The following is an 8,803-nucleotide window of genomic DNA, read 5'->3' as shown; positions in this document are numbered from 1 at the left end:
TTATTGTTTAATTAAAATTTTTGATAAAAGTTTATAAATCACAAAAGATGACATACATTTAATAAAGTTAGAAAAAATGGCATTACAAAGTAAAAAAAAAAAAAACTTTAAAGAGTCAAATATCAATGGGAAGGTTAATTTCTGTCTTTCAGTCAGGTGGTGTCTGTTTTTTGTTTGGTTTTTGTTTTTTTAAGTAGGAGCAAAAGAAATGTAAACGTAGGGTCCTTAATAATGTAATTTTAAAAACCAACTGCAAACGTTTTTTGTCAAAAGTATAAACTATTAAATATAATCTGCAAATCATGCAATACTGTACCAGTAAATAAGAAGTGGTTTGAGGGCTTAGCTAAACAGGCCAATTAGAGACACTAATCATTCTCATTTTTCATTAAATCATTCTTTAATGTCACTAATCAATCTTTTTTTTTTAAATTAAACACATGGGGTCATTAATGATGCTTATATTATAACGTGCAAATTCACACACAACGTATCTTTAATTTGGTCAGAATTGCAGGTGCTTGTCTTAATATACAAGAAGGTTTAGAGAAAATATTAAATAAGTTGTTAATAAATGTTATTATAGATTATAAAGTGTTTTATAATGAAATACATCCAAAAGGTCATCTAAAATTGCCATTATATATATATATATATATATATATAATCACCTCCAGATCAATTGGTGAGCAAGTGATGCAATGCTTAATTTCTCCAAATCTGATGAAGAACCAAACTCAACTAGACAAATTTTCATTTCTGGGTGAAGTAAAGCAATAGCTCACTAGTTTTTCACAAGAGTAGATTGAATTGTTCTTTAACTACTTTAAATGATAAGAAGTTTGTAGTTTGGTAAGTTGCAGCCATATGTGTGGTGGAAGTTTTTCTCAGTCACAAATGAGATTTGACGGCTACCTCGGAGGAGAAAATCACAGCATGAACCACACGGTGCCTTTTTGTCTCTTTTGGGGTTTGACAGCTTCAGTCTGCATTCGCTTTCCCTGTAATGGAAAAGTGCTGGTTGGAGATCCCGCCAAAAAGAAAGAAAATAATTTTGAACGTCATGAGTGCATGATAGAATCGCTTTTGGGAGAAATATTCCCTTAAGGATATCTCACTTTGGAAAAAAGCTCATCATAATGTCTTCAATTGCTCTTCGAGTAGCACTTTCCGAAACAAGAGCGCCTCTCCATTCACAGTCAAAGCTGGTTCCCGCATACATATTCAGCCTTCATTCACAGGATGATGATAGCTTTTTGCCATTGAAAAGCTAAACTTTCTCTCCGAAAGAGTCGTAATTGCATACAGAATACGTTTAACAGCCAGTCTCTGAGCCGCCATGGAAGCATAGTAGCATGTGTGTACCTGCATTCAGAGAGAACACGATTGCTGTAGTCATTCTGAGTCCTTAAGCTTTCATTTAAAAGTGCAGTTTCTTAGAAAATATTGACAGATGATGAAGAACTTCAATTAAACTGATGTAAAAAGACACAAATGCTACCGATTCACCAATCATCGTCATCTATTCTTTAGAGTTCCTCCCAAGCTTTCCACCTCATCTACTCCAGTTTCTTTCTTTCTTTCTTCTTTTTCTTTCTTGTCGTCTTTAGCTTGTTCTATAACCTCTGAAAAGATGCTTTGGAAAGATCGGCAAAAAACTATCAAATAATCAACAAATCAATAGCTGAACCAGGAGGAAACCAGCTAATGTTTAAAGAACCCACCATGCCATATACTGTATGACCAATTTTACATATTTAACTTTGGATTTAATAAATATTTGCTGCCATTCATGAGGATAAAATGAACTGTAGGCTTTAATATTGTGCTATCTCCATAGTAAATAGTGTTCGTTTGCTTAAACATAACAGCTGACAGCCTGGCAAACATTTTGGATGACACTTTTTGTTCATATTTTGTTGCATATTATTACACTGCAAACATCCAACAGGGAGAATCTACTTGTAGCTAATGTAAAACAGTAGGAGTCCGTTTTTATTTTGTCTAAACTAGACAGGAATATTTTAAACATGATGATAACAAAAATGATTTTGTTGACCTTACTTAGATAGTGACGTATTTATTCACATGTTGTTCCAACTTTCCAAATAGAGTCATCCGAACAATGTTGTGCACTGCAGCTGGCAATTATAGATTTGGATATTATTATTATTATTATTAATTTATGCCACTCTTAGTTAGTTGTCATATATTTCAGAGTTCATATTTGTCCTAAAATCTCAAACATGATGATTAACAAAAGCTAATCAAGTAACACTTTATCATAAGGTTTCATTTGTTAACTTTAGTTAACTACATTAGTTAGTTTTAATAATCTTAGTTCATTTTAATTTCAACATTTACTAATGTATTTTTTAAATGAAACATTGTACCTGTTAACATTAATTAATGCACAAACAAGGTTAATAAAATAATAAAAAAAAGTTTGTCCAATAAGGTTAATAAATGCTGTGAAAATATATTGCTCATTGTTAGTTCATGCACTCTTAAAAATTCTGGGTTAAATACAATTACCCAGCACTGGGTTGTATTTAACCCAGCTTTTTTTAGAGTGTGCCTATAGCAAATGTTTGCTTTTTAAGAGGCAAATAATGCAAAGCCCATATAATAATATAAGCTTTGAAACTCAAACATAGAAATGGAAAAACTGAGTAAGACTGCCTCTTACTCATTACATGAGCAAAATATAAAATTGATCAGAGTGTAAGAATATTTATTAGTGTTTTAGAATAGTGTAAATATTTATTAGTAAGAATATTTAGTTTAGTTTAGTTTACCATGTTCACCAATGTTTTATTTTTATTTGAATGATAGGATTTAGCCTATATTTTGTGCATCAGTAACTGTTCCCAGAAGTCCCTGTGTGGCATTACATTTGATTATTTTATCCATTAATGTTTTTCTTGTTTCTTTTCTTTTCTTTTCTTTTTATAAATAATGTAAATTGTGGGTTTCTGTAACTTTTTTCTTGTACATATATAGTGCAGTAAAAAGTAACTACAAATAAAAGCATTTTTTAATGAATCAAAAATAATTACTTTATTTGAAATCTTTAAAATACAATGATACTACATCAGATGATTCTGCTGCTAGTCTTCCACTGGTTTTGGCTGTTTGCTCTTTGCAAATGATACAATTTGAATCTCTTTCAAATCAGTCTGACCTCCACCTTGTTTTTCATGTACGATAAAACAAGGCCACGTTTATGTGGAACAATCTTCCAGTGGGGAAGCGTCCGTATTTAGATTCCCCTCTCTAACTTATTTTTGAAATTCATTAGCCTGCATGTGGAATCGAAAACCCATTTGGTTTGTAAACTCTAATGGGACTGGAAAATTGAAAACTCAGATTTAATTTTATTACGCGTTCCTTATTTCCATGGGAATTACTGCGTCTCCAGTATCCCTGTGCTATTAGCTGTAAGTCAAAGGCCATTCCCAATTAGTCTAGAAATGAAGGGTATTATGAAAGCGCACATTCACTTTGTACATTCTGACCTTAATATCCTTCATATTGTGCCCTTCCCTTTTTACCGCCCACTATCTCTTAAATAAATCAAGTCGGCATATTAATGAACTGGAATGGGATCTGTTTTTAAAAACGGAAAGGCAGTCTTGGCACGCCATATATGTTAAACCTGGAAAATCATTGAGGGAAAGCAGATTGCAGTCAGAAACTCACTGGGAATCATCAAACGAGTGTAAAGCTCCAACGGGTTGCCAAGTATCTGTAACTCCTGATTAAGTCATAGTTATGTTGCCTTACAGCAACAACATAATGCATGGCATTCTACGAGCAATTTATTTTAATGTCTAACAGCATTTTTGCTTTCAAGAGGGATATTGACTTTCTGTAGACATTATTTCTGTTTTAAAACCAAGCAATCTGCCGGAGTGCAGTGCAGTCGACTGGGGGTTGGATGAAAGCTTATGTGTTCAGAATTTTATTACAAGAGCAAATTATTTTATTACATGAGTCATTTGAGGGGTCTGTTAAAAAAAGGAAATGATGTCATCAATATTTCATAACGGGGTGTTCCAGTGTAATGCTCAGTATAATTCAACTGGAACTCCAATTTATCGTATCAAATATTCAGATCGTCTCTGGCACCTGATGATTTTTATGACCCGTGAGGTCATTAGCCGAGCCGTGTGCTGTGAAATAATGAGATGCGGGCGACGGGGTCACGGAGTCTTAGCTTCACTTTGAGTTCAATGATAAAACTCAAAAAAAGGGACCTAATTAGTGATCATTTTGACATTTTCCTTTTACTATGCACAAATGTATTTTCAATAAAAAGTAAAACAATATTATTTGACATTACTTTTTAGGATATTTAAAATGTTCTGGCTTATCGGTTATCATCATATAATAAGTATTGCTTTTTTTTCTTATTTTTTTTTTGTAATTCCCATTATTGTGAGGTTGTGGATGATTTTTTTTTTTCTGTGCGTTTTATGTATTTTACAAGAGCAAATTATTTTATTACATGAGTCATTTGAGGGGTCTGTTAAAAAAAGGAAATGATGTCATCAATATTTCATAACGGGGTGTTCCAGTGTAATGCTCAGTATAATTCAACTGGAACTCCAATTTATCGTATCAAATATTCAGATCGTCTCTGGCACCTGATGATTTTTATGACCCGTGAGGTCATTAGCCGAGCCGTGTGCTGTGAAATAATGAGATGCGGGCGACGGGGTCACGGAGTCTTAGCTTCACTTTGAGTTCAATGATAAAACTCAAAAAAAGGGACCTAATTAGTGATCATTTTGACATTTTCCTTTTACTATGCACAAATGTATTTTCAATAAAAAGTAAAACAATATTATTTGACATTACTTTTTAGGATATTTAAAATGTTCTGGCTTATCGGTTATCATCATATAATAAGTATTGCTTTTTTTTCTTCTTTTTTTTTTGTAATTCCCATTATTGTGAGGTTGTGGATGATTTTTTTTTTTCTGTGCGTTTTATGTATTTATATAACTGTAAAATATTTATATAACTGTAAAATATTTTTTACATCTATTAAAATCGTCCCATCAGTTGTTTAGTTTTCATTAATGTTTACTGTTAGTTTTAACTTTTCAGTGTTTTTGAATGTAGTTTTTGCCTTTTAATTTATATTGATTTTATTTTAGTTTTAGTATTTCTGGACTGATAATCCAAAAGCCAATGCATTAACAATCAGCATTTCTAATTATTATTATTATTTTAAATATTTGACATACATTGTGTATTTAAGTATATAAATGTTGTATCTAATGTAGAAGTTGTTGACAGTACATGAACTTTTTAATTTAATAATGTCAGGTTTTATTTTTTATTTTATAAATGTTACTAAGTAAAATATACAGTTTTAAAGAATTATCACATGCATTTTATTGTGGTCCCATCAGTTTATTTTAGTATTTATTAATGTTCACTGTTAGTTTTAGCTTTTTTCAGCATTTTTGAATTTAGTTTTATTCTCATTCTGGGGTTTATGGTGCACTTTTTATATAAGCAACATTATTTATTTATTTGTTCACAATTTCAAATTTTTAATATAATCTTCTACGTCTATTTTTTAAAGTGTCCCATGAGTTTAGTTTAGTATTCATTAATGTCCACTATTAGTTTTAGCTTTTCCAGTGTTCTAATTTAGTTTTAGTTTTTTTTCAGTATATTTTAGAGTTCATTTTAGTTTTAGTATGCCACAGTTAATGCATTGATCATCATGTCCAATGAGTTTCAGTGGTTGAAAATGTTATAATACATTGTGTATTTTAAAAGTTGACATTACATGAAAAAAAAAACAAAATCACTTTTAGGCCATTTAGCATAAACAACTTATATTAAAACTTATGTAAGGTTTTCACTTTGATATTTTGAGTTTTTGATTAAAGTATGGGGAAGATGTTTAGCACTATTACATGTATATATTAGCACTAATAATATTAAAACTATTACTTGTGTATATATTAGCACTATTAACTGTATATATTAAAAAAGCTGTTTTGCTTCAAGTCACCATTACAGTGATTAGTGTTCATTGTAGTTGAAGTGTTTTTAGTTTTTATTATGCCTACTGTATGTTTATTACTGTATTGTTTTGGTGGATCCAAAGGTAAAAAAGGTAAAATCATCATCATTACAGTGTTATAATAAGTTTGATTTGACGCATACATATTTTTGATGGGTTTTGAAAGAAGCTGAAAATCACTTTTAGGCCATTTAGCATAAACAACTTATATTAAAACTTATGTAAGGTTTTCACTTTGATATTTTGAGTTTTTGATTAAAGTATGGGGAAGATGTTTAGCACTATTACATGTATATATTAGCACTAATAATATTAAAACTATTACTTGTGTATATATTAGCACTATTAACTGTATATATTAAAAAAGCTGTTTTGCTTCAAGTCACCATTACAGTGATTAGTGTTCATTGTAGTTGAAGTGTTTTTAGTTTTTATTAGGCCTACTGTATGTTTATTACTGTATTGCTTTGGTGGATCCAAAGGTAAAAAAGCTAAAATCATCATCATTACAGTGTTATAATAAGTTTGATTTGACGCATACATATTTTTGATGGGTTTTGAAAGAAGCTGGTGTCATAAGCATTCTCCTACAGAATTGAATATAAAAATATGTGTTGTGAGAGCAGCTTCAATAAAAGATGATCCCTTCTTGAGCCCAAAACACTAGAAAATCATAAGTGAGAATTGGAAAATATCCACTGGCAGATGCTCATATGAAGTGGATCTCAAAAAACAGCCATCATTCCTACATAACTTAAAATACTGCAGTTTAAAGATCATTTACAAACTGCTGGGAATTATTTGAAGTGTCTATTGTCAAATTAGTCATCTGAAATGTTAGTTTAGGTTTCTGACTTGGGTATTGAGTTTACCAATGCAAAACATTTGTTCAGCCTAATTAACTGTATTGAGCAGCGTACTGTTCAGTCAAATGTTCCCACAAAGAACATGCATATGCAAAATGCATGTTTTATAATTACTTACAGCTAAGGTAATGTGCATAAATGCATCAATTCGTGCCTGTGCACATAAATCGAATTTGATCTAAATTTGCAGTTGAAGGTTTGTCCTAATGTTTCTTCCACATCAACAAAGGCCTTTGCTTTCCGGTAAATTGTTTTGGGAGAAATGGTTTATTAAAACTTGAATAGGTGGCTACAGCAGCATTTCCCGAATCTGCAGCAACAAAGCACAAATATATATTTATATTTTAGCAGAGTTGTGAATTGTGTGCAATGAAAGAGAAAGACTGGGTGCTGCAAAATAATATATTGAAAATATGTGTTGTTCTCGCTGACTGCACACAAACATAAAATGTTGTCTAATCTGCAACCAAATGGGAGAGTTCTGTCTAATGAATCAATCGAATCGATTGATTTGGGTCAGGTGACTCACTCATTCACCGAACCTTAATTTGATCATGTTTTATGATCCCATCATGCAGTTTTTAAGATGCAAGACTGCCCATTAAACCATAAACACCTCTTATGTTTGTAATTATTCCTTAAAGCCTGATTGATTTTCTTTCCTTCACTAAATTTGATCGCATCAGCGTTTCCATTAAAATCTCTTTTGATCTGCAGAATGAATGCCTGAGTAATGATGCATGCTTAAATAAACGTTGCATGAGCGTACCAGAAAATCTCTAATTGATGATAGACTTCATTTCATAAATGCATGTGATAAAAGCTTACATACACACACATAAAATGACAACCAATGTTTTTTTTAATATATATATATATATAAAATGTTTATTTGCACCCCTTCATTACTTGTCCGTATATAAGAGAGAGTAACAAAATCCAAATATGCAATCCATTTAGTACTTTTTTTCTTAAAAAAAAAGAAAACAAACTGTAAGGCATGTCTGCTTGCACGACATAAACGTCGCATTAAAACTTCACCTATAGTAGCTCAAAGCAGCGTGCTTCAGTAGGAACAACGTTCACTTTCAGACCACAATCTTCTCAAAGTGTTTCAAACATGTATTTGACATGGCTTGTACTTGTTTACATGTAAACGTTTTTCTTTCTTTTTTTTTTCTTTTTTCGTCACTCATATAAAGATCTAAATGTGGAACTCAATTTCAAAGTGCAGTGTGGAAAAAGAAAGCAAAACTATAGAAACAGATTCACTCCGAGTGCTTGGATTTGGTTTGTATCCATCAAACACATTACAACATGAAAAATAAAAACCATTTGTCCTTTTGACGGATAGACGACGTAGTCTTCAGATCCTCCGAGACCAATAAAATAGACGATACAGTTGAATCGATATCATCTCCGCACAAAAGAGAAAAGCCAAATACATCCAGACCACAAGTAGAAACACGCAAGCTATTAGGAAAAGTTTTACATAACATGCTTCATCTTCAGATTGTGGGCAATGGAAGAGAAAACAGAGGGGAAAAAAACGTCCGTTTTTGAGCTAACGTGCCCCTTCGTGATCTATATAGCAACCAGTTTTGAGACCCTCCACCACTTTTGTCTTCCTTGAAGTAAAGTTGTCATCTGATGAGCATTCATGAATTATACCTTCAAGAAATTGTTCTGTTTTTTTTTTCTTCTGCATTTGCATCTTCATTTCCTTGGCATTCACATCTAACACTTAAAGTCAACATAGGATTACCTATTTTGCGTCCATTAAGTTCATTTTAAGTGAGAAAAAAAACCAAAACATGACTTTAAAGTGAATTTAGCCCTCATGTTGTGTTCTTGTCATTTTGACCTGGAGAGGATTTTTATTTATTTT

The sequence above is a fragment of the Sinocyclocheilus rhinocerous genome, unplaced genomic scaffold, assembly GCF_001515625.1.
Source record: "Sinocyclocheilus rhinocerous isolate Xijiao unplaced genomic scaffold, SAMN03320098_v1.1 scaffold548, whole genome shotgun sequence".
Classification (NCBI taxonomy): Eukaryota; Metazoa; Chordata; class Actinopteri; order Cypriniformes; family Cyprinidae; genus Sinocyclocheilus; species Sinocyclocheilus rhinocerous.
Note: the sequence above shows the minus strand (reverse complement) of the source record.